The sequence below is a fragment of the Numida meleagris genome, chromosome 6 (assembly GCF_002078875.1).
Source record: "Numida meleagris isolate 19003 breed g44 Domestic line chromosome 6, NumMel1.0, whole genome shotgun sequence".
In the NCBI taxonomy this organism is placed as follows: Eukaryota; Metazoa; Chordata; class Aves; order Galliformes; family Numididae; genus Numida; species Numida meleagris.
Genome location: NC_034414.1, coordinates 14705358 through 14731033, shown reverse-complemented (window position 1 = coordinate 14731033; position 25676 = coordinate 14705358). Strand labels below are relative to the sequence as shown.

General features: G+C 39.7%; 1 protein-coding gene and 1 long non-coding RNA gene across 17 annotated transcripts in view; one reads left to right on the top strand and one right to left on the bottom strand.

Annotated features, from left to right (window-relative positions):
* The window catches only part of BRSK2 (BR serine/threonine kinase 2), a 302070-nt gene that overhangs the window by 97225 nt on the left and 179169 nt on the right, over positions 1 to 25676 (top strand). The window contains exon 1 of one of the 16 annotated variants that reach the window (XM_021403468.1): positions 22947 to 23027. The exons of 14 other annotated variants lie outside the window; for them this stretch is intronic. The gene's annotated coding sequence lies outside the window, so the exon portion shown is untranslated. Of the gene's footprint in view, positions 1 to 22946; positions 23056 to 25676 lie in introns of those variants that run through there. One more of the 16 variants, XM_021403469.1, reaches the window with a different exon arrangement.
* LOC110401915 lies at positions 19109 to 22921 on the bottom strand. Its single transcript, XR_002440683.1, has 4 exons — positions 22854 to 22921; positions 19497 to 19566; positions 19342 to 19398; positions 19109 to 19205 (listed from the first exon to the last, which is right to left on the bottom strand). It is a non-coding gene; the product is annotated as an uncharacterized LOC110401915 (long non-coding RNA).

Below are 25676 nucleotides of genomic sequence, written 5' to 3'. Positions count from 1 at the left end.
CAGTACTGCTCCTGCGTCAGGGCTATAAAGAAGTTATGTATATTACTGAATGTATTGAGGTACTAGAAAGAGGTAGAATGAATTTTGTGTCTGGAATATCTCTTAAGATTTCATTCACTTTCGGTAACCAGTACTTCTAATGATGTGAAACACAGGCAAGATATTGGTAGAACGTGTATTTCATACTCCTTTAGAATACTCAGAAATTAAACTCATGATTAGAGGTGAAACAACTGGCATGCGTAAACCAAAAGCAAGGAAGAAGAGCCCGGAGAACTTCAGGTAGAATGCGCTTGCTCTTGGATGCACAAGAGAGAGGACCAGAGAAATGGTTCTGACTTCTTTGTCAGAACGTCAGGGTGTAAGCCCAGAGTCTTACACCTTTGAGAGCAATGGTTCATGGGTAACACCTCCTAGCTCTGAATCAGGCGTGCATCTGTTTGATCGCAAATATTTGCCAAGCTGTCATTTGCTGTGGTTAGAGGTGAGCCATGGATTCAAGTGTTTATGTAACAAGTTCACTGTGTGGCCAGAGGCTTAAGACTTTAGATGTTATTGCTGCTAGTTCTCTACAAATGGCTCCTGGTTTTCTGTCTGTGAGAGAAATTGTGCAAATCATGCACTTATTCAGGGAAAGCAGGGGTTAAATACACTCTGCATTAATTCATCCAGTCAAAATCCTATTCATGGAAGGCTATGCACTGCAGCGTATTTTGGGGGCTGCTGAAGCAGTTGAACTACTCAAGGTGAAATGTTAGTGGTCTGACACTGTGCTGCTTTAGCGGATTTATTGTCAGGTTTGGTCTTCTAATGGCCTGTAGTGCCATGAGAACCCACAAGCTCTTGTTTAGGGTGATACGGTGCAGAAACAAATGATGATCACTGCTGGCACTGAAATGGGATTGTCATGTCAGTCATGCTTCTAAACACTCGTGTGTTTGTGTTTTGAAGCAGAGGGGCACTTTGTATTTTTCAGCAATATAGATTCTGAACTGTGCAGACCCTTCTGTTTCAGCTTTCCAGTCTGACTCTGATAATTTCACGTTGGGCACTTCATTTTCTTTACCATAAAAGAGATTGTAGACTTTGTTTTCCTGTGAATGTGGTTGTGTATGGCCACTTGAGAACAGTGATAATAAAAAAGTTGTCCTATTGGGACTTGAATTGTTGGTAGATTGCTGTTCAGTATCTCACATCTGCTTTCCTTCTTGGGAAAAGTAAGCAGAATGTATTCACAGGCTTGAGTCTGGAGTTACACGGGTGAGTTGGTTGCTTTATTGTTGGACTCCCTCTCTGCTCATGTGCACTGATATTTTTTCAGTATTTTGTTTAAATGCCATCCCATCAGCGGTGCTAAAGAAGGCAGAACAGCCACTCTGAGCAGAAGATCCATGGTCATGGTTGGATATGTAGATGATTGTGGGCATGACATTCAGAGATGAGTTTCAGAAAGAAGAAAAAGAGGGTTTTAAAAACAAATAAAGAAGAGATGCTGTCCAGCAGTCCCAGACAGATGCCTAGACAAGACACTTAAAATCACTGAGCTGTTAACAGTAAGTTTTCCTTTCACTTCATCATATGCATCAACTGCAGTACTTCTGAAAGAGAGAAGGTGAAAACTCATACTGGTCACCCTCTTTTGGATTTCTTTTGCCTTTGTGGGTGTTTTGTTTGCTTCCCCATGGGGGTTTTACATCATTTGATGAGGGCCTATGGTCTGTTTTAAAGTACTAAGTCTAAGGCTCAAGGTTCTACTGCACTCACAGCAGACAGTAAATAGTGCAGTAAATAGTTCTAAAATGCAGAAGCAGTAAAGGTGCCATCAAAACAGAAGAGGCAATCGGAAACAGTCAGACTTCACTGGAGACTCTTGTAATAACATCTCTTTAGAGATTATTCCATGTAATTTCCCCCCTTATTTCTTTCTCAGGTGTCCATGACACCTACTTATTTTTGCAAACTTCCACATTACTGTTCCTGTGATTTCTGTACATATAGTGGGTTAAGCTCTCATGGATCTTTTTTTTTTTGGCAAGTTTGTACTACAGAAGAGAAACCAATGTTCATCTGCTGTTTCTATTTCTTATTCACGTTCCATCACTTTAAAATAAGAAGGCATTTAATGTAGTTGGAAGATCACAGGCTTGAATAAATACATAAAAAATGTGTAAAAGGCATTTTGTTACCCATCACATCATCTTTATTTATAACTCCCTGGAATAGTTCTTCATAAGCAAGTTTGTTGATTGAGCTGTTCAGATTTTTGAACAAAGAAAGTACCGAAAGAGAATGCCTCTAGGTAACTAATTCTCATACAAGGTCTCTTAAGCTGCCTACTACCAACTCTAGATTGAATATTTTGCCCTTTTATGGGCTTTTTAAGATGGTGAGGAGATCTTGACATAGGTACTTTTGAGTGCCTGGTGTTTCTCGTTGGAGAACTTCATGAGGCAAATTCAGGGAGGAACGGCTTCCTTCTTTCTTTCAGCTGCAACCCTTATTCTGAAAATCTTCTTGCTTTTTTAAAATCATAGTTTGTTTTCTTTTTCCCCTCCCATATTAATCACAGAAACCTTTTTTGCTTGGGTCTCTTACCACCTCTGTCATCCCCGCTTTGCTCTGCATGGGCTAAACTACTCATCGTTGCCTGTCACTCCGATCATGTCACAGTCTCTCTGAATCTTCCAGTTACTCTGTTTTTTACCATATCAAATTCAAGCTTCTGTTTCCCCCCTTCAGAGCCCATTGTCTTTCCTCCTTCTGTCTCTCTTTTTCCTTCTTTTTTTTTTTTTGCCATGGTTATGTTTATCTGTCTGGTTTCCTTCACTGCCTGTGGCAGTGTCCTTTATGCACAGTTGCCCACCTGACATCATCTCACCCTCCCCTCCTTCAAGACATCCTTAAGATTGACTCCTGTTTTAGTGCCTGGCAGCAATCAGCTTGCTAATGATGGCTTGGTTTAGCAGCAGACCAGGGGCTGCTAATGGTATTTATTTATTCATGCTCCTTGTGGAAGCTAAAACATGCAGTTGATTGTGATTAGCTGATCTATGTAACTTTACCCTTATTTTAATCTTCCTTCTCTCTGTATCCAGGTCTTTTGTTTTCATTAGTTGTGTGATTCAGTTCTAAACTTTTGAGGTTGGCGGTCTTTCCTTTTCAGTCCTTGCATATTGAGATCCTGATGGCAATTAGAGTTCAGCTTAATGACACACACGATGGCTGTTGCTACGCCACTTCAGTAGTATTCTGGAATTTTCAAGAATGTAGGCATGCAGATGATGTTCTGAGCAAACTGCAGCCACAGTCGCTATATATAGTGAGATGCTGGGATTTTGTCCAGTTTGTCAAGGGGACACTAGTGGAGAATGGTAATGGTGTCATTTGGGGCATTTGGTGGAGAATGAAGAAGTCGGTCCTTGCAATGGAGATGAGGCTGTAGGACAGCATTCTCAGTGCATGCTTCAATACCTTCCATGGGCAACAGGAAAAAAGGGTTAATTGTTTTCATCCTGGGTCAGCGGCTCTGTGGTGCCATGCAGAGCTCAGTCCCAGGTTGCCATGCATGCTCCTGCAATGTGATTTCATCCTTTTTTGAAAAAAACTGGAAGATGTCCCATGTTGTGAAGTAACTTTATATTATGTGTAAACTGTCCTCATTTGCCAGGCTGGAATGTCTAAACATGTATGTGCCATGACACAAGTCTGAGTTTGTTTTCCTATGGGCCTTGTTGAAATCCCATTGGAGTTTGGAGTGGCTCACAGTTGTGAGTCACATCGCTTGTGTCACAAGTGAGAGCACCAGGCCTGCCCTTGGCAGGAGTGGTTTCTGAAGGATGAAGTAGCATGGCATTTTGTTCTTCTCTCCATCCATCTCTGTATCTGTTTTAAACTTACTTCTCTGGTAATCGTGTTCAGGTTGCCTACTGTTCCGTGGGCTTATGGTGAAAAGTGAGTTTAGAAGTAAAGGATGCCTTGAATTAAAGACCTGCTGATATATCACTTTGTTGACAGGTGTGTGTGTGTGAACTGTAGGTAGCTGGCAGAAACAGAAAGTCTTTTTCCTAGTATTCATTTCATTACGAGTGCTTTCTTCATCCTTCTGTGTTCTGTGGCAGTTGGATTAGTACCAGAGGCAGATCAGAACAGGAAGCAGAGACCCGCTGCTACCAAACTCTCCAGCTTAAACTGGGGGAAAAATACAGGGAGAATCAGCCAAAGATGTAGCCTTAAGGAATGAAAAGCAACTTCTTGAAACATTTTTTTATTATTATTTAAAAGCAATAAGTAAGACTGCTTTTTATCTTTGTCAAGACATAGAAAAACACTTTATGCTGAATTCTCCTGCAGGAGATTAGTGGAGTAGTTCTTTCCTTAAGCTTGTAGCTTCAGTAATGAAACAGAAGGAGCTCTTCATTTTTCATGAAGGTTTAAACTGTAGGTACAGACAGTGCTATAAGCACATCTCTTAATACTTGCATTTGTTTAGAAAGGTCTTTAGAATCAAACAGAAAAGAAAAAAGGTGCTTAAGACTTGCATACTTTGTTATTTAGTCTTAGAATTTAAGCAGTCTTTAATTGTGGTCTTATTTCAGTTGACCATGGTCTTGCTTTGTTTGAATCATTTTCAAAGTGAAAATATTTCTTAGTTTCTAAAGACTTAAAGATATTTGCTGCTTTTCTATGTACTTATTTATAGCAGAAGTTGAAGCCTCTAAATGTTTATTTTTCTTATAAAAACCTTCTATGGTTTACTTGCATTTATGAAATGAATGATATGAAATTCATAACTTGTTTTTTGAAGAAAGAGGACCAAACATTATCTTTGTGATGGCATCTTCTCAGCAAGCTGAAGCGTTGCCTTTATTCTTCCTTTACTTTGGTATCAATTTTACATTTATTGCACGGTGATTGTGGACCACTGACACGTCTCAAAAATCCCTCAAAAGCTGAATTCTCAAGAGAAAATCCAGAGGTGAAATCACTACATTCCCAAAGGCACTGTTATTATAACTAACTGTTATTTATTGTACATGAGTGCAAGTATCAGTGAGCTGGGGCAGTGTGTGGAGATACACATCCTGTCTTGAAGTGCTCACAGTTGAGGTCTGACAAATAATGTAACAAAGAAGGGTATAGTGTTAAGCCGATGTGGAAATATGGCTGGGGAGAAGATCTGCTTTGAAAAATTTCTTTATGAAAGACCAGACCCTCAGGTTGACAAGAACCAATGAAATGATTCAGGTAAAAAACAAACAAACAAAAAAAAACAAGAGAGAGAAAATACCTTTGTTTTCGAGGAAAACCAAATGAGAGACACGTGTGTTTCCAGGAAAAATGTCCCTGTGATGTTGAACAGGCATCTTGGTATCTGGACAAGCCTCCTCATCCTGCAGCACTGACCTTTTTGCAATGTCATTTGCATACGTCCCAGGAGGGCACTGAGTTTACATACTGGAGTAAGTGTTGCAGGATCAGGCCCTTTGTACTGGGAGAAGGATGGAGCACAGGGAGTGAGCTGGTGGAGCAGGGCAGGTGTTGACAATTAATTCATGAATTAGGAGGGGAAACTCATAAGGTCATCATGACCCCCCACTGTGTTGTTCATATGCTTATAGAAAATCTTCCCCATTTCCCCCCACTGATGCGAGGCAAAGGAAGGTGTGGAGCTGACAGGATGAATGATGAAGGCTTCCCCCAACCCATCGCCTCTCTGTGATGGAGTGACACATTTAACCTCCCCTGATGCTACTGCTGCAGGTGAAATGAATTATGCAACCCTCTGAATCCCTTATCGGTACCGGGCTGTCTCAGGGGTTGGATGCAGCTGCTATAATTTTGGAGCTCTTTCCCTGCTTTAATGCCAAGTACAAATCATGCACATTTCTCTGCTTGAAGACCCCAGGCTGCTTTGAATATGGAACCGGTCTCCCTAGGGAGTGCAAAGGGGGAGGGGAGAACGGTGATGGAAGATAGGAAACCTGCACAGAATTGCTAATCAGCCTCTGCCCTGTGTCTTCACAGGCTGAAGTTGACTTCTTGCTGTGTTGCGAGCCTATCAAAGCAAAACACCTTCATTGTCAGACTTGCAGAAAGTGCTTTAAGTGTTTGTTGCAAAGGGTGGGTGGAGAATGGGTAGCCCCCTTTTTAAGATTACTAGAGAAGCCTAATTATGCCGGTGGTTTTCTTCATTGGGAAGTGAACGTTCGTAGCCTTTGAGCATAATGAAACATTGAGCATAATGAAACACCCTTTTATCTCTGGTGCAAGGGTATTGCTTGTCAAATGGCCATTGCCTGTTTTGCTGTGGATGATCTCTCTCTGTATCATCGTCGTTTGCTCACGTCTGTTGTTTCCTTTTGCAGAGGATTGTGAGCTCTCCTCTTTCCAACATGAGGATCACGTTGCAGGACAGGGTAACGTTTTATGCCCCGCACAAAGCATTGAGAACAAATATCCTGAAATATGAGTTGTCTGATGCCGAACGATTAAAGAACCTTCAGGTGGGGATGTAGAGACAGTGCTAAAAGCGCACCCAGCGTTTAATAATTAATGTGGCCTATAAATTGCAGTGGTCCATTTATACTCATTATACTTCTTTGGCTTCTCTTCCTGTTGAAATCAAGCACCTGAGATGCCAGAGAGTCTTCCTATGCAGTGCCGTGGGTTGTGGTCTCAGTTTCCTCTGCTACACATAATCTGTGGGCTGGAACATAATAGAAATTCTAGAATAAAGCAAACAAACTGAAAATAGCAGTGAGATTGACAGCACGAAAATGCTCACAAATACTTCTGTGCACAAGCAACAGTTTACCCTTTGCCTGTATTTTCTGTTAATACTCAGTATCTTGAGATTTGCTAGCTGCAGACGAAAAGGAATGGCTACCAGACTGTCATCTCTGCTTGTATTGTGAGATTCCTGTGCTAGGTAACAAGCTTCATATAATTCTCGGTGTGTTAGGAGAATTGCAGGAGTTATAGTTATGACTGCTCAATCATCTTCACTATCTCCTGTTCTGATAATATGCAGTGCAAAATCTATTTTCTGGATAAGTTAAAACATATTGAACCCATTTCATATTAAAAAATGTATTATTGTATAATTGAAGGCTTTTCAGGAAAAGAAAACTGTGAATATTTTAGTTGATTTATTTCAAAGAACTGGTGTAGGTCTAGACCTTTATTTAAATTTTTAAGTGTATTTGTATACATTTTAATAAGATGGCCAGTTGCCATGCTGCCTGAACATCTCCATAAGCCCTTACATGGGAAATTTTACTGATTTCAGTAGTGGAATTGACCTCCTTGGTGAAACACTCAGCAATAAACAATTAATAACCAGAGATGTCTTACAAAAAGAAGCAACGTAGCAATTTATTTCCTGATGTTTTGTTAATGAGCACAACTTCCTTTCTCTGAGAAGCAGAATTGCTTGTTGCTGAACAACATGGGGAAAATGCCATCAGAGTTCATGCAGTGCTTCTGAAGCGTGTTAAACAGCATTTACCTTGTTTTCATCGTTCAGAGTTTTTTGTTCTTGTTGGTCTTTCAGCAAGCTCTTGCTTCTAATTTAACATCCTCTGGATTTCTGTGAGATGTATTTTTAAAAATTGTTTTACCGCGCTTTATGTTTTGTCTTTTTTTTTTGTGATGGAAGTTTGATTTATCATCATATTTCGCTATGCACTGATTATTATGTTTTCATTTAGCTGCTTGGCATAGAAGAAGAGTTGTAAGATAGTGTCAAGAAACCTTTATTGCTTTTCATGGGAAACCGAAGGGAAGGGAATGTTACATCCTCTTGCATGGGAACTATAAATTGTCTTCCCTTACTTCAGTGTCTTTTCTTATCTCACAGCATTTGTTACTGACCATGTGTGCCATCTTGCTGTTCATGCTAAAGGATAGCTTGGGAGGAGAAGCAAATAGAGGTTTCAATTCTGGTTTCTCTCTCCTCATTGTTTCTGGAAAATTCCTGTGTAATCCTTAGCAAGCCATTGAATTTCCGTGAACCTCATTTTTGTGTTAAATAGGAATAAAGTACTTTATAGGATTGCTGCTTCAACTTAATAGTTTTCTATGCTTTAGTTCTCATGCCTTTCATCCTGCCAGGCATTGTGCATGTGTAAAGAATTCAGTGGGTAAGAATAAATAGGTGCCAGTTGCGGTTTTGTGAGTCCTTATCTGTTCCTTCTGAACTTTAGAGGGAGAGCATTTTTCTCCTGACAGGTTTAGGGAATTTGCTAGATGAGGTTAGTCAGCAGTTCCTCATCTTTTTGCATGACTGTTGAAGTTTATTAGATTAAGACTGTAAGACAAATTTCCTCGTATTATCTAGCTCCTTTTTGTTGGCTGAGTGAAACAAGTGAGCCTGAGTATATCACCTCTGTCTCTCCTTGGTATTTGCTCCTAGCTTTCATTAATCTTAAGGTTTTGTAATGGCTTAGGAGCTGCACCTCTTCCTCCAAGGTTCATTGGAGAGTGAGCAAGCAGAAGCGAGAGGGACAGCAACAGCTTTAAAGGCATCAGTACACAATTTAGCATGGAGTTACTGTCACTATTGAGCACCAGAGTCTGAATTCTAGTTTTCACATCTGTCAGCATTTACAAACTGCTGGCCTGTGTCATTGGTGCGGCAAACATTGCCCTGGGTACAACTCAGATTGCAAAACCCAGGCTAAGGCTTTGTTAGAAGCTGTGTCCATTTAGCAGAAGAGAGTTAAAAGGTGATGAATGGCTTAACACAACATGTTTGGGATCAGTGGCTCCTTGTCAGTCACCAGATGCCCTGCTCTGTGCTAATACTGGCAGAGCTGGTACCTGGCAGGAGACCACCTTATGTATTGCCTGCCACACTGCCATGGGCTTCTTGGGGAAGGTGCACAGTCACTGTGAGTCAAAGCAGGCTTTTCCCCAGTGCTGAAACCTTCTTGCTGCTCTGCTGCATTCAGTTTTTGCAAACACGGGTGCACCAGCAGCAGTGTTGGGAGACATCAGAGCTTAGTCAGTTGGTGGTCATTCCTATCTTGTTGCTGTACCCATACCTTCCATCACTTTTCTGGAGCCCCATCACTCATCAGGAGCTCTTCATTAAATCTGTGTCCTAATTTACAACCTGTCCTGAATAGTACACATTTGGAAGAATACTGTAAAGGTTTCACCCCCCAAGTACTTATACAACCCACAGCAAACTGGGATGTAACATAGCAGTATTCTTTCCCCATGCAGAAGTAGAAGGTGGGGTGAGTGCTTGATTTTATTTATTCATATTTGCATTTCCTTTAGATCTCTCTTCTTCTATGGACTTCTCATGCTACGTTTGAAGTTCCACTGTGATCTGGACCTCATACAGCTTGTAATTTATATTATTTTCATAACTAGTTTTTAATTACCTTCCTCATTTTTCTTCTCTCTGTTAGAAAAAAGAGAATGTTTGAGTAGGGTGTATTCTGCTTTCATTCTGCTGTGCAGAGTGGAGATGTTTTGCCATTATGTATTGTAAATGATGAACCAGAAGCAATGCTCTGTGCTCTGGAGCATAGGTCAAATAAATTATCTAAGTCCTCTTGAATATGTATGGGATGGCCTCCAGCTTTTTATGAAAACTATTCTTGTGTAGTGTCTAACACTTTTTTCTGTTTCATTAAGTGTTGATTCCATGTCTATGCTGCAGCACTGAAGCATCAGGGCTTTTTCTGGCAACCAGATGGATTCGTCACTTTTCAGCAGACAGCAGTATTTTTCAGGATTTTAGCCTGTGCTAAGTCTGTGCAAACACTCCTACTGGTATCCATGAGCACTGTAGGATCAGACCCTTACTGACAGACACTTCAGGTAACTTTGACGCATGAGGTTTTGAACAGATTACAAATCAAAGCAATTTCTTGTATGTTAAGTAACATTTTCCAGTGGTATGCTGTGTGAAAATGGATGTATACTTCTGAGAGATGAACGTTGCAGGCCTGGGACTGGAGAACTGCTACATCGTTACCTTTTTCTGTTTTATCCTTGCACCTATCACTGTGTCAGGTTAAATTCAAGCCAAATGACTGTGATGCTACAGCATCTCAGTACATTACACTGCTAAAGAATACATGGATAGGATGCACCAGATTAACAAGGTAAAATAGGGGCTAGAAACATCAAAGCAGGTAACTTGTCTGTAAGAGTAGCTAATGTCATTATTTCCCCTACAACTGCTCTCTTTTCAAGAACAGGGCAGCAGTATGTCATGATATATGAAAGCCTTCTTGTGGAGTCAAGAAAACATTGTGATCATCTGTATCAACTGGTCGTAGCCTAACTGATGGAATGAACTGTGGCCACAGCTACTTTTACACACACCTCTGTTGTCCCTTGAGTTTAGTAGCGTGATTAAATCTGCCAAACACTGCCTTTGTAATATTAGTCAAGATGTCTACTGCTGCAGCCACCGCCAAGAAGTGTGTCTAGACTTTGTACCTATTGGTATATCTTAACAAGTTTATTAGATTATATTATAAACTTTCTGTCTGTGTTGTTGGGGTTGCAGATGGGTGTGTTGCACTGGTGTCTGGAGGCCTCAGGGCTTTACAGTCCTCTCTCCTCCTCCCCCCCCTCAAAAAAAAAAAAAATACCCGGAAGAAAAAAAAGAAAGCTAGCTTTAGAGCAAGAGTTCATTGGAAACATAAGCATGGAAGAGCTGCATCAGGAACCTCATCAAATACAAAAAGCAGGAGATGTCATGTTTTCTGACTTAATTATATACTCTCCTATTCCATATTCTTGAATGTGCACAGTTTGGTTTCATTTTCTTCTAGTGGAAAATGTAGAAGTAACTGTCTGTACCTTTCTGGGAATAGATTTCCTTGATTTTAATGCAATAGAGAATTACAGGTTTATAAAGCAATTCCAGTGAGTCAGGGAGAAGAAGGGGAGAAACAAAACAAAGGAAAAAAACAAAACCAGGAGAAGTAAGCTTTTGAAACAGAAATTAATTTCTGTGACTAGGAGAACAACTTGGTGGTTGCAGGCAACAATTATTTTTACTTTGTAACTTCAACTCAGTCATTGTGTCAGTACAGGTCCCTTGTAGCAATGCACTTGTTAGTGGAGTATAAAGGTAGTTCCTGGTGATCCCTTTGTGTGCGTATTTCAGACAGCAAGTTCTCTCACAGTAACAGTCATTGTGTGATTAATAATGTCCCTTAGGATTTGGAAAGAAGCGGGATAAAACTTGCTATTCCACCATTTATTTTCTGACGTTTTCCCTCTTTGAAGGAAGTAACTTGTTTTCAGAGTCTGAGTCATTGGTGTATTTTGCTGAAAAGCATATTAAAGTGTAAATTGCCATTCAAGACAATCTCCTTAGTTTTAAGAAATTGCTTCGCTAACAGTTGTGTTACACAACAGAGAAAAATTAGTATGACTCTAGCTATGGTAAAGTTAGAGAAGTCTGGGAGCTGAAACTGACTCTGAAAAATGGATATTCCAAGCAGGTTATTTGTACACCCTGGTGTTCAACGGTCACTTGTGGTTAGAAGCATTCGTACAGTCATAGAATACCCTGAGTTAGAAGGGACCCATAAGGATCATTGAGTCCAGCTGAACAATATCCAATTCTCTATTGCTCTATGTAGTTGACTTAGTGCAAACATAGAGTAAATGCAGTGAAGTAGTGAAATAACTACAGCATTTGGTTTGGCTCAAACAGTCTAGTTCATTACAACGAAGGGATCAATCCTGTCTTTCTTTAACAAGTACTTGCCTTGTGTTTTCAGCGGAGCTTCTTAGAGTAATTTGTTTTTCAGTATATGTTTGTGGATATGTGAGAGGCTGAGGTAAGCTGCACAGAGTCAGGGACTAAATAATATATACTGCTGCTTAATTCTGCATTTCACAAATGACATTTCAGTCCTTTACCTTATTTCTTCCACCATGTAGTTGTCCCTCTCTATTATTATCTGGGCATGAAAGAAGGATTAGCAATAATGTTAATAGTCCCCAAAGCATTATATCTTTAAACAAGCTGAGATGGATTTTTCACACTCCTCCTTACATCTTATGAAAGCTGTTACTGGCAACTTGAGTTTATGTCTTTCATCCAAGTCAATTATTTGTGGTTATAGAAAGTTCAAAAGTCAAGTTTCAGTTTTGACCTTTCAGCCCCTGATTTTGGAAGCTGGATTTTACAGTGACTAGCAAAGAGGAATAATGGACTAGGAGTTTGGTGTTTTTGGAAGTTTTCAGTTTCCTATAATCAAGTAAATGCATCTAGAGATACCAACTATTGTTGTCTCAGCTCTTGTTGCTTATGGAAAAGATATTTGTTTTGAGAATATTAAACAAAATAGTCACAAGTAGTAGTAAATCCCAACTACTGTGTGTTTCCTAATGCCCCAGTGTCTTGGATTTTAGGGTTGTAATGGTTTTGCTGTAAATAACTGCATTTGCAAACTAACTTCTAACCAGGAGCCCTTTTAGGCAGGTTCTCTTTGCACTGATGTGAAGCAAGGCAGTTACTGGCAATGTGTCACTGGCATGGCAAAGTGCCCAAGCCTGCTGCTGGCCACTGTCTTCTGTCTGTGCATGGAACCAGCAGGATCAGAAATTCTTTTGCCCTTTTCAGCTGGAGTTTCTGTTTGTCTGTCTTTCTTCAAATCTTTATTCTGCTACTAACTATTGATGCCCTAGGATTTTTCTGACAAAAGTAACTTTTCTACTGTGTGCGATCAATGGCTGCCTTGTCCTTTTCCTAGAAGAATGCAGGTTCACCAAGTTTTAAGCTCAGTGTAGCTGGACAGTTAGATGGATAATATACAAAAATGTCTCTGTTCGTGACTTTTCCCGGAAATCCAGAAAACACCTGTCCAGAGAGAATTAAACCTCAGTTCTGCCTGATCATTCCTTCAGAATTTTTAAGGTATAGACCCCCAAGAGTAAGAAAAGTTTTATGTTTTCAACTTACTGTTTTTACAGAAGTCGATAATCGGGACAATATCATAGCTTAAACCAAGACATTAGAAGGAGTCTTCTAGTAACTGAAGTTACTAATTCACTATTTTAGACAATCGTGTCAGGTGATCTTATTACAAAAATCTATCAAGTTTCAGCTTAGCAGGCATTTGCTTCCTTGGTTGTTTGTCCACAGCAATACTATTGGAAAAGTGTTCTAATATCTTACTTCTTTCCTTATCTGATTTTCAGCATTATCTGTACTGTTCATTGCATGGTTTTGAATGTTTGAATACTATTCTCTCATTTCTTTACCGTTCATCATTAATTTGTAATACTATCCAATCAGAATTATTTAAAATTGAAGGTGGTCTGAATCATTTGGAGTTAAATTTCTTCCACGAGGATCCTAAAATTGGATCAAAATGTCCTCAACAAAATATTTTAAAGCACCTTCCGAGGCAATTTTTTTCTTCTGTTTTGCTTGAACTAAAATGTCTGCTCCTTTTCATTGCTCATGCGATCTGAGAGCCATATGTTGTTTCACATTCTTTTCCTCTGATACGATGGCTAGAAGGGGGTACTGAAATGTTACCTGTAGTGAAAGGACCCCTTATTTTTATCCAAATTTTTAAAGTATTTTGTTTTGGTAATTGAAACTATCTGGAAAAAGCCTTTGAAAAAAGAGTTAAAGAACACACAAAAGAAACAAAATGTTTTTCAGCTGCAGAGAAATGCAGGAAAGACACTAATAGGCAAATGTAAAATACATCAACTTCACCAACAGGTAAAAGAAAGCTAGCACGTGGCTATGAAAGCTGTGCATCTTCACAAGGCTACTGAGTACAGCTGTCACTCCGGACACTCTTATGAAAAGTTCATTAAGTGTGTGCTGTCAGAAATCTCTCCCTGTCTAAGCTTTCTAGGTCTTCTGAACTCGTGGTAAGATAACAAATAGGTTCTTGAAACAGTCCTGTGGGAGTATGAAATAATTCAAAACTTTGTTAAAACCTCATGTAGTTTACTACCAAGCAGTCTTGAGTTCCTCCCAGTTAAACAGCGATGATCACTGCTGCTGTGGATGCAATTCCTTGCTCTGCTGTGGTCACTTGGCTCTCAGGCAATTAATTGCCTGCTCTTCTCCCCCCATCTGAGAGCAGATTGACCCACCGCAGGTCTGTTTGACTTCCCTGTGCTTTCCGCAGTGTGCAGACTCTGTAGTGTTTCTGCTGGAATTTTTAGTAAACAGTGGTAGAACATCTGTACAGAAGAAGGCCCATAGTGCTGGGAGTTCGTGATGGCAGATTGGAAGGGCTGTTTGCTCTGGTTAAATTGCAGGAGGGTCCTGACACTGCAAGCTTTTTTCTACAAAAGTGTTCAGATACTGCCATGAAGCTATATTTTAGGTCCATTCTTAAGTGAGAAAAGCCTTTTGAATTTTGTCTGTGTATTAGTTGAACGTGGACAGCTACATTAGTAACAACTGCTGTTTCTGTACTCTGTTTCTTCTCTTTGCTATGTTCCAGCTTGCACTGTTAGTCTATGCGTAAGAAATCATAAAACTAGAAAAATCACAAAACCAAAAAATGTGATATTGCACCCAAAGCATTGGGAATTGTTTTATTTTTTCCATACGAAAAAGTAAAAATTAAACAGAAGTTTAGAAGTGTGTCACAGAGCTGAATGGAGAGCAAAAAACAGCTTTAATGGTAGAGAAAGCAACAATTTTTTATTAGTGAGTGTAGCATGTTTAATAGTGTTAATGACAGTTTTACCATATTAATTTTGGCATGCTAACAGTTCTGGTGTCCAAAATAGTGAGCTTTGCTCATGTGCAACATCCATCCTGATAAGTAAATAGTAAATCCCCATGATTCCTTCTCTTACAAGCCTGCCATATGAGCACTTAATTCTGCCCATCCCCACCCTTTTTTTTTTTTAAACTTTGGAAGTTGTATTAATACTAGTGGTATTGACATTTCCATTTTGAAATTTATTATGTGGGAACAAAATTCTTTCATGTGGGAAAGTAATGCTTTTGGTCTTTTTTCAAATCTTTGAATAGCAAAGAAATGGCTGTTCATGTATGTCTTTTCTACTTGACTCAATCCTCTGCTTCCCCTCAGCCAGGAGCCACTTTATCATTTCATTACAGTCCTACTGTAGCAATGCTGTGTTTAAGGTTGAGATGGCATTTTCATCAGCAACCCAAGCTGTCATTTTCAGCTTTTGCAGAACAATACTTTTCAAGCTGAAATCTCCATATTTGCTTTTTGCCAACAAGTAGATTTCTGCGAAGATCTAAAACTTATTTTTGTAAAAAAAAAAAAAAAAAAAAAAAAAAAAGCAATGGTAATATCTGGATTGTTTTTATTTCTTTTCCTGAAAGGCATAAACTAGCTCAGAAAGTGCCAGAATTGCAACCCTGAAGGTAGATAAACATCTTTTCCTTTCTGTTAATTTGTTTGAAAATAGTTTGCTGAGAGATGGACTGCAGCTGATGCTATGCAGCTGCATACATGGACAGGAATTAGCACGGAGCTCCTTTGCACTGCCTCTTTTACAGCTTTTTGTAACAGTACGCATGATTTTGCGCAGACCATGCATCTCAAATTAGGGGATGTCTGTGAGTGATATGGTCTAGTTCTCTATAGGTCATTTTCCGTAACTTTTTAGATCTTCATTTAACAGGGGAGCTGGATATTGACTTGGCATAAGGAGGGTACTTACGTGCTTTACTGAATTAGGTCTTAACACCTACTGAAGCCTGGCAAAAGACCCGCTTGAGAAGTGCAGCCCGTCGCACAGGAAGGCGAGAGCAGAGGAACACGTTGACTGAATGAGGCTGTGCTTTGAGCATCTCTGGTTTCTATTAGTTAAAAATGAAAAGCAGTGTCTGGTCCAGGCAGTACTTGGATAAGACATCTGCAGGGTCTAAAAAGGAGTCCATTCATATATGTAGCTTTTATTCCTATTCTCCTGTTTATGGGTCTCGGATCTCTTGTGCTGAAAAAGCATGTGTAGCTTGGTTCAGTAGGCTGCCTCACTGCTTTTGAATTTGTGGGTCCTGATTCCATTTCTTGCTGGAAAAGATTATTTACAAACAAGAATAATCCTTCATTTGATTCTTATTTTCTTGGTTACCTTTCAGAATGTTTTCTATCTACATCACGCTTTGCTGTTTTTCTCTTGTCTGAATTGAATACACCTACTTACTGTCAGTTTTCATTACGATTCTGCTTGAGTTATCATTGTAATTCCAAATCTGTACTTTCTGTGGATTCAGACAATCCAGAAAAAAACTTCAGTGTCTTGGGTATTTATTCTTTTTTTTTCTAGTAAAAATGTGAATTTGTATTTTCTGTTTTTTTTTTTTTGAGATCCTGGAGGAATGTGATTAGTGAAAGCAAAATTCCTAATCTTAGCTCGTAAATGGTAATATCACATAGGATGATTCTGTTGATGCTGTACTGATACTATGTCGTGAACGTGTTGAGATCAGGAAGGAAGGTGCAAAAAGAAAGCTTGCCTTTCTGTGTGATTGGGAAAACTGAGGCACCAGAAAATTGCCTACTTAGCCATAGTATCAAACAAAGCTTCAGAATTCGATCTTCAAAGCTCGGTAAGATTGAATTCATCTTTCATGGTAAGAATTTAAATAAATCTACAGTAACATTGGGCATACCTTTTCTTGCGTGTGGAAATTGGTAGGGAGCACAGATGATAGGGAAAATTTGGAAGATTTTAGTCTAACTATTTCTCTGTAAAACTGGAAATACAGCTCAATGCTTAAAATATAACAAACGTGAATGTGGCTGTCTTCATCCGTTGTCCATTTTGAGGAAAAAATGATAAATAATCAACTGGCAGCAAGTAAATGCTAAAATGTAATTTAATCTTAATAGTTTTTCCATTTTGATAATGTAATGAGATGGTTGCAGCAGAAGGCAATTTTAAAAATACAGGTTTTGTATCCTGGCAGTTTTATTGTTAAATTGTTTTGTGGTTTCGAAATGTGTAATAAAAATATTGCATTACAAATAAAACCCTAATGTCATAAATGAGCTTCAGCCCGTCAGGCACCACAGCAGAAGAGTTTGAAATGTCCCCCTCATCTGCAGCATGCAATTAGAGCAGGTAACTAACCACCAACAGAGTCTTGCTGCATGAGGGCAGCTTAGCTACTAAGCAAGGAAGTAATTTTGAAAATATATAGTTAGCATTTGTGGCAGTGATTAAAAGAAAATGATTAATTTTTGACCAAATGAACATAGATCAAAAACAGGAGATAAAATGGCTACTTAAGGACTGTATTTCAAAGGGAGGTTATACTACCACAAAATGTTGATGTTATGCATCTTTCTGGTTTTCCTCAGAAACTGAAATGCCCATCACCACTGAGTTTTCATGCGCAGATTCTGAAAGTAGGGTGTGATTAACAATTTCTCTGCCAAGAAAAGAATTTCCAGTGCAGTGTCTCAACTCTGTTCTCACACAACTGAGAAGTCTCCAAATTCCAGTCCCTACTCACGTGTGCCATTATGCCAGCACACGCACACAACTTGTTTTCAATGCTCTTTTATTAATAAGCCATTTTTTCCAAGTCCATTTCTACCACAGGATCTTGTCACTTCACCTCCTTTTTGTCCTGCAAAACATCGCAGTGAGTTGTGTGTGCTGGTTCTTTAGGAGTGTTATACTGGGCCATTACAGGATGAAGGACCACGGCTGCTCAGCTCATGCTATTTTTAAACTGAGGACAAGGTTTCTGCATGAAGGTCTGTCACGGTTGCCAGCTGCTAAAGTGACCTACTGTACAGTTAACTGAGAGAATTGAGAAAGACCAAATAATAGGGCAAGTTGCATCTTGAAAGCATGCCTTGATATTTTAGGGGCTACTCTCACTGCAGTGTCATCTACAGCTTTGTGAAATGCTGATGATGGCATGAGGTTTAAGCTAGCAGTGGAGGAGCTGGTTCCTGCCTTTCCCCATGCAGTAAAGGTGATTTGGAGGGCCAGGGGAATATGTTTGCAGAGAAGTTTGAAAGGGTGGTTCATTCCTGTAGGCCAGCTGCGCATTGTATAACCCGACTACACATGGGCTCGGACTGTGATGTATTGCGGTCCCAGCGGGTGTTTCAGAAGCTGTCTGCAGGCCTGCCTTTATTCCTTGATCAGCAGTTAGGAAAACTCACCTCTGGCCGCATCTTAATGCTATTTCTGTGCCATCCTTACACCGTGAAGTTACTTAAGGTTGATTACTGTAAGCACTGAGTAAAGCTGTAGCTAGTTCCTTAAATCCAGCTTGTGCCGTAGGATATATATTGCAACATTAAAACATCAAACAGTTTGGTCTTCTGTGAGCTATTTGCTGGAGTAAAAGGTTTTAAAAAAAAGTGTCAACTTTTACTACTGCATAGCAATTTTTCTTGCACCGTGCTTTAGTACCCAGAGGCTGGGAAGTGGTCTCTGAGGCACTCTGCAGCAAGCAGAGACTTCCTTAGGTCTGTTTGTGCCAGTTTTCTGTTCTCATCCTGTGAGACAATTAAAGAGAAGCAGTAGGAATGCAAGTCAGCTAGATTAAGGGGTTTGTCATACCTGTGACGCTTTGTGATGCAATGATGCTTGAGCCAGGCAAGACTTGGTAGCCTGGATTTCATTTCCCCTCATACTGTAGAGAGTGGCCATGTGGAATGACAGGCTTATGTAAAACATTCTGAAATAGGTCTTGAAGAAGAATTACCTCTAACCCATCTCTGCTGCTTCAGTTACAAAGCTATTCCATAACTGCAAGACATGCCTCTTAACAACAGGAAATAATCCATTGTGGTGCAGTGGTAAAAGAGAAAACTTCCATGCAAGCTAGTTTCTTCTGGTGTTGGTCTGGAGAGATGTATTTAGGCTGTAGCATCCCCTCTTCCCCATTTCTGGTCGTGGTCTCACGAATCAATGCAGTTCTTTCACGTTTTTCAGATATTAATTTGATTTTGTTCTTGCGCATATCAGTGCCTTTTTGATGGAAAGTATAGTGAGAGAATCTCCAAGAAAATCTCATTGATTGTTAGAGCTGCTTAGAAAAGAAAAAAAAGAATAAGAAAAAGACATTTCATAGGGAAAGGGTGACATGAAGGTAAGTGCTGGGACTCTGGGGGTCCCATTTTGTTCTTGCCTCAGGCATGAACTCCCTTGGGTAGCTTGCTTTGGCCAAGTCAGCATATACCTCTGTGTCTTCATTTCTTGACTTCTGTAATGGTGAAAGTCACAAATCCCGTCTGACAGGAAAAATAGGAGGATTTATTGATTGCAAGTACTGTAAAGAACTGAAATACGGTGCTCCAAAGTGTAATAAAATCTTAGATAGAAATAAATTAGAGATGTTCCCAACCACATGTGAATCTTTGTTGCTACCTTTACTGTATGGGTTTGGGCAAGTCATCTGATCTTTTTGAGCCTCAGTCTTCTCACCTGCAAAATGAAGGCAAAAATTTGTATGGCTACTATGGAATCAGTTAGTTAAAATCTGTTGATAAAGGTAAATAAATAGATATGCTCCCAGTACTTACTTTTTTTGCTTTTGGGGATGATCACATTGTATTTTTCTTCATTTGAGTTATGTTTCACTTATGTAATGAACTTCACACAGTTTGAAAAGAAGAAAAAAGTTTTTAGCAGGCATCCTCCCTCAATGAATTAGAAAGCACAAAACATAGTGGCTACAGGAGATAAATGATATGTGATTTACTAATAAATAATAATTGTATATTATTTAATAATATACATATAAGACTTTTTTGTAGATGCATATACATATGTAGATGCATATAGATGATTTCTGTAATCATCTTATACAGAAGGGCTGCTATTCAGGAAAGTGCAGTTTGGCACAGAAGTCAGAAGCAAGTTTAAGATATAGGAAAGCATCTGCAATTTGAGTAAATTTGAATCAGATCCTTAAATGTGTTCATGGTATGACCCATTTCCCAGTTGGAATACAGGATTGTGTTTGAGTGTTCCAAGTGTCTGTGTACTGATGAAGGTGTTTGCCATTGACTTCTGCAAGGAAGCTGACAAGCTCTGGCCCTTGTGTGCTTGGCAGGCTGGGATCTGTAGTCAGCAGAGGTGGGTTATGAGATGCTCCTTAAAGTGTTTCCTCCTTTCAGGTTGTGAGTCACTCAAATAGGAAAGAAGTGGAAGCTGGTTTAGGTCGCCTTCCTTTCACAAGTGGTTCCGTATGTTATACTCTCTGCTGCCAACCTCTGTCCTCTTTCAAAAGCAAGAGGAAAGGATTCCACCTTTTTCTGTGGGGGGGCATGTTTTTCAGTCTGGTAGTTCTTGCTGCTAGATGATTCCTGATACTTAACCTACATTTTCTTTTCCTGAATTGTATCACATTAAACTGAGTTATTACTCCAGACCATACTAAATAACTATTTTTCTCTACTCCCACTTTGTGCTGTTATTTGAATTTGATGTACAGATTATTCTGAATACAAATAACTGTAAAATCATGAAGTTATTAAACAGTGAAGTATCTAGTAGGAGAAAATAATGAAAGTGAAAACATTTCGAAAGCTTTCTATGTTATTAGGTGCAATGACACAGGGAGAATTTAATGAGAAACCAAGCTGGAGCTTTCTAATACCCCTCAAGAGTTTAAAATCAAGATCTTTGAAGCAGAAGGGGGTTAATGTAACTGGAAATTAGTGGTCCCCATCCCTCTCATTTCTTTCCTGATATTGTACCTGACATATATCTTTGATCTTTATGAAACTGAACAGTTTTCAGACCTGTTGAAAAGGTAAGCTGTTGTAAAAGGAAGAACTTACCACTGAGTTTAAAATATTTACTTGTCTACCAGACTATCTTGTGCTTGTCTACCAGAATATTTCTCATCTACCAGGAATGTTTCAGGCTCGCTTCTCTGTAAGAATAGATAATAAGAGTACTGCTGCTGGGTGATGTCTTGTGGATTCTGTGACTGTGTCTTCCTTACATTTCTACCTCCTAGCTGGTATCAGGAGACATCAGTGCTGTAAGGAGTGTGTTACCATTTCAGGTAGAAAGCTTGTAGGATCAGACTGCTTCCTACTTTGAATGATGCAAAGTTAAGTGTCCAGCCCTACCAGATGGAGGGAGCCTGCTTGATTTCTGGCTGTGGCAGATTACCTGTCCTCCGTCACAGAGTGCAATGGGGGCAGTGGCTTTCAGCCTCACCTCTAAAGGGCAGAGAATTCAGTGCATCCAGCCAAGCCTTCATTCTAGCTGCCCAAATATGTTGTGCCTCTTCTGCTTGAGATTCTGTGCAGCAGTGAAATGCAGCAGTATGGCTCTTACTTCCATGCCTAAACACAGCTTCAAGGACTTGGAGGAGGGCACGAGTCTGTTATGACTTCATCCACCTTCTAGTGGAAACCAGATAGGCTGTGATGGCCTCTGCTTTTTTTTAATGTGGTTTTGAACCATTGTAAATCCTTGTTTCTGGTATGTTTTTTTTTTTTTTTGTGGGATATAAAGGATGTTGCAATGCATCAGACTCTGTGAAAGTGACACAGGAGAGCAGCATGGAGATACTTGCTCAACGACTGGCGCATAATATTTGCATGGCTAACTTGTCAAAACTGGTTTCTGCTATCCTTATCCCTGAAGCACCAACCTGGCTCACGAGAACTGGGCTTCTGCCTTCCTGCCTCATACTTCATTGCCAAATAGCCCAAGGGCAAGCAAAAAATTATTTGGGATCGCAAGGCATAATTGCTGATCAGGATATAGTAATCCAAGACTTCAAAAGCCGCTTTGGGAGAGCTGCTCTTCTCATCTACAGAAGCTATAAGAACTGCATGGGTAGTTTGATAGAACAGTTCTTTCCTTCCTCTTAACAGCCGTGTTTATTTCTGCCCCTGTTTAACTGAGGTGTCTTTACAAGTAACATGAGAGAATTTAAGTTCTTTATTCTCCATGTTAGACTTAGGTCTCCTGTTGTGCAGAGTCTTGGTTGTAGCTCATTCCTCCAAAGGCATGTGACAGTCAAAGGCCTAGACTTTGTGAAAGTCTCAATGCCACCCGCATGTAATCAGAACAAAATAGATATCTGGGTAGACAAAATGGTAAAAATATTCTTCTCCCTCACCATCTTCTGAACCAAGTTACAAAAGCATGCCCTTTTGGCTCTCCTAGATTTATCTGCACTTCCTTTTTCTGCGTGAATTCCTCTGTGTTTTTAAAATAAAATGCCAATTACCTGTCCAGAGGAAATTGGTCTCATTTACTAGGAAATTGGTCTCATTTACTATGAAACCATCATAAGCAAAGCTGGAAAGGATGGTGCATTTCTTGCCAATGCAGCTACTACTTCTTAAGTATATGCTGTCACAATTTCTATTTCTACTGATTTTCCTATCCAGAACACACATCCAAATGCTACTCCTTTGTCTCTCTGGCAAAGAGATGAAAGACAGTCCATGGAATCAGATCAGAAGTCCTGTCTTGTACTGACTGCCCTGAGTCTTCCCTGTTAACTTTGTGTCATTGCCTTCTGCTGGCTTTGGAAGTATGGGGGGGTTGAAGCAATATCCCACTCAAATAATTTCACCAAGTGACTGTGGGTGTGTACACAATGCTAGTTGAACATGGGCCTGGATGTTTTGCTGAACTGAGGCCTGGGTGCTTTCTGCCTCTTCAAGGGCCAGGATCTCAGATCTTCAAGTGTCTGTCGCTCTGGAACTTAAAACTAGCATTTGAGATGCTTTGTGTTGTTTCTAAAAATGAGTCCCTTCCTTCCCCACGTCTGCCTTTGCATACTTGAGTAATGTATTTGAATTCCTTTGCTATCTAGATTCAGTGGCTTTCATTTATGTAAGTTCTGAGGAGCTTTTGTCTCATAACTAGATTATTTACAGTGAAAGGAAAATTACTCTTTCTACCTTTTCGTTGCCAGCTTAGTTCATGTGTATGTGGATTGTGATGTGTCATGGGCTAGTGACATCACAGGCTGAGCTCCACTTTGGGTACCTGTGATGCAAGGAGCACTCAGAATTGCTGAACCCCTGAGAGCATCAGTTCTCTCATCTTGTACTGCAGTGGATCTACAGTTCTGGGTGAGGTCCCCCCCCCCATCCAACTGATGTAAGATTCATGCTGCTGAAGGCTGCAGGGGAAAACTGCATCTCGGTCAGATGATGTTGGTAGAGTTATGCATAAGGAGTGGGCAGAAGTCCCTACCGCATACTTCAAAGAGTTTCTCCTCTGATTTGTGAATATCTTTTTGAAAGAAAAAAAGAACAACACTGCTACCACAAACATAAATTCCCGCAGTGTTAATAAGGGTCCTTAAGCCCCCAGTGTATTAATTACTGTAAAGAAAAAGTAAAATATGCATTTATTTTATTTTTAATTACATTTTGGAAAGCATACAGAAATGGCATTTTGAAAGAGCTCCTTTGAATCTTATGGGCTATCCTACGTTTCATTACTTATATTTTAAAAATATAAGATAAAAATTTTAAGATTTTTTGACTTAAGTACGGTAGGTCTGAATCTGCTTTGCAACATGTAAATGAAGTTGTGTATATTTATATCTGTTTTTATATCTATGTATATTTATGTATGCCATTTGTTCATGTGTAACTGAGATGTGAAACTAAGACTGTGAGCTTCTTTTCATTAGAAACTATACTCTAGCACCTAGAAGGCAAGTAGTCTTTTGAATGCCTGTAGATCCTACGTGCCATCCATTCAGAGAAGGATAATGCTGTCTCACCTAGTAGCTGTCAGAGGAAAGGTCACTTGACTTTGCTTGACTTTATAGTTTTTCTTATCTGAGCAGGGGCAATGGGGAAAGCAACAGTTACTGTCTTCATCACAGCTGAGTCTTCGGCCTATTCCCAAAATGATTCGACAACGCGGTCCTCCACCCAAGGAGGGCTTCATCTTACAGTCTAACGTCAAAGCTGCTGGAGCCTGCAGGGACCCCTTGTCCCCAGTGTCATTCCTCTGAGGCGCCTCCTTAGCAGTGCTGCTTATGGCTGAGACTTGGAAGGCTGCAATGTGAGTTGTCTGAGATCCCTGATGGGAAGACGCTTTCTGTATGTCCTTACACTGCTGCTGCTACTGTCTGAAGTGCTAGCCACATTGCATTTGACTTGCATACTACTCTTAAGGGAATTGATGGGACAATATAATTGGGAAACTTACTAGCCTTGCTAGTTGAAGCGAAATTCAAAAGCAGATGGGAATGCATCCTGTGATATCTCAGGCTTACTGCAACAATGGTGGAGTGCCTAATGTTGGCAGTGTAGGATTCCCTGCGCTCCTTGAGCATATGGCAGAGAAGTGTGGTTTGTTTTGGATAACAAAATATAAGTTGGATTGAATAAACATCAGTATCTCAGGTTGCAAGAATTTTCTACAGGAAATATGAATAAGGTGTGGTATATGCTAAAGAAGTGTATCAGTTTGTCTTCAGTTAAATGGTTTCTTGGTCGTTTAGCTAGCATAGAAATATTTATGATGTTTGGCGTTCATCTTTTTTTGTTGTTGTTGTTATGAATGAAGGGGTTTGGAACAACAGAACATTTACTTAAAACGTGTACTGTGTTTGCTTAGAGTTATTTACTGAGTGCTTCCTGTGGGACAGGGAATAGTGGGATGATCAACTTTTCCAAGCCTTGCATGCATAATTATTGTGCTAGACAGCAGTATGAGCAGGAGCAGTGTATATGCCCATTTAATTACTTTGTGTCTCTGATTGTAGTGGTGACAGAAAATTACTAGTAATTTCAGTAATCCACATGGGATGTTTGAGTATGACAAAGATGTGCATGAAGCAGTGTTTGGATGTGGGCTCCCTGAGAACCCTGGCATGGGTGATTTGATGAACATAACAGTGACATAAAGTGATTCTTGAAACTGCCCAGGTACGTGAACTGATTTTGGTTGGAAATTGCAAAAAGAAGAAAATCTTATATCTCTCTCTCTATTTTTTTGGTTGGCATCATATTAACATGGCTCAATGCTTTCTATAGTTGTTGTTTTGGACAAAGCAAAGGTACTTAAGAGAAAAAGAGCTGGAAATACTTTAGATCCCTCCCATGGCCACGTGATGTTGTTTTCTACTTCTTCACAAAGCTGTAGCTTTCTGTGAGAAGTCCAAATGTCCAGATGTTTCCTTAAGCCCCTCTCCTGATTTTGGAAGCTGTGCTAGATGCTGATGGTGTCAGTACTGCTTGCTTACTGTTGTCCCAAGGAGCCCACTGGGATTCTCTGTGGGGTGAAACACTAATTCATGGTAAGAAACTCTACACCAGTCTTGCTTTTTAAGGGTTGCTTTTAGGAATAAATACATTTGAGGGAAAGCTGAAAAGCTGTGTAACATTTGGATGAGAGGCAAAATTTCTTGAGTTATTTATGGTGAATGATTTTAACCCAGTGACTAGATGGTGATACCTTTGTTTTCTGGGTCAGATCATCATATACATGCAGAGTAAGCAGACAGAATCTGTTTGCATATTTTTTCCTGTGTGTGTATATGTTTGTTTACAAGCTGTCTCTAATGAATTTATATCCTTGGAAGAAACGCATCCAAATTGGATGAGACATGATTATGTGACCTAAATCTTTTCTACTGCTATGTTGTGATGAGGTGGTCAAGAGTAGGAGGGATATTTTTTCTTTTAGTCAAATTATGGTCAGATGGCTCCATGACCTAGAAGAGAAGTGCATCTTTCCAGGGAGGATGTTATTGCATG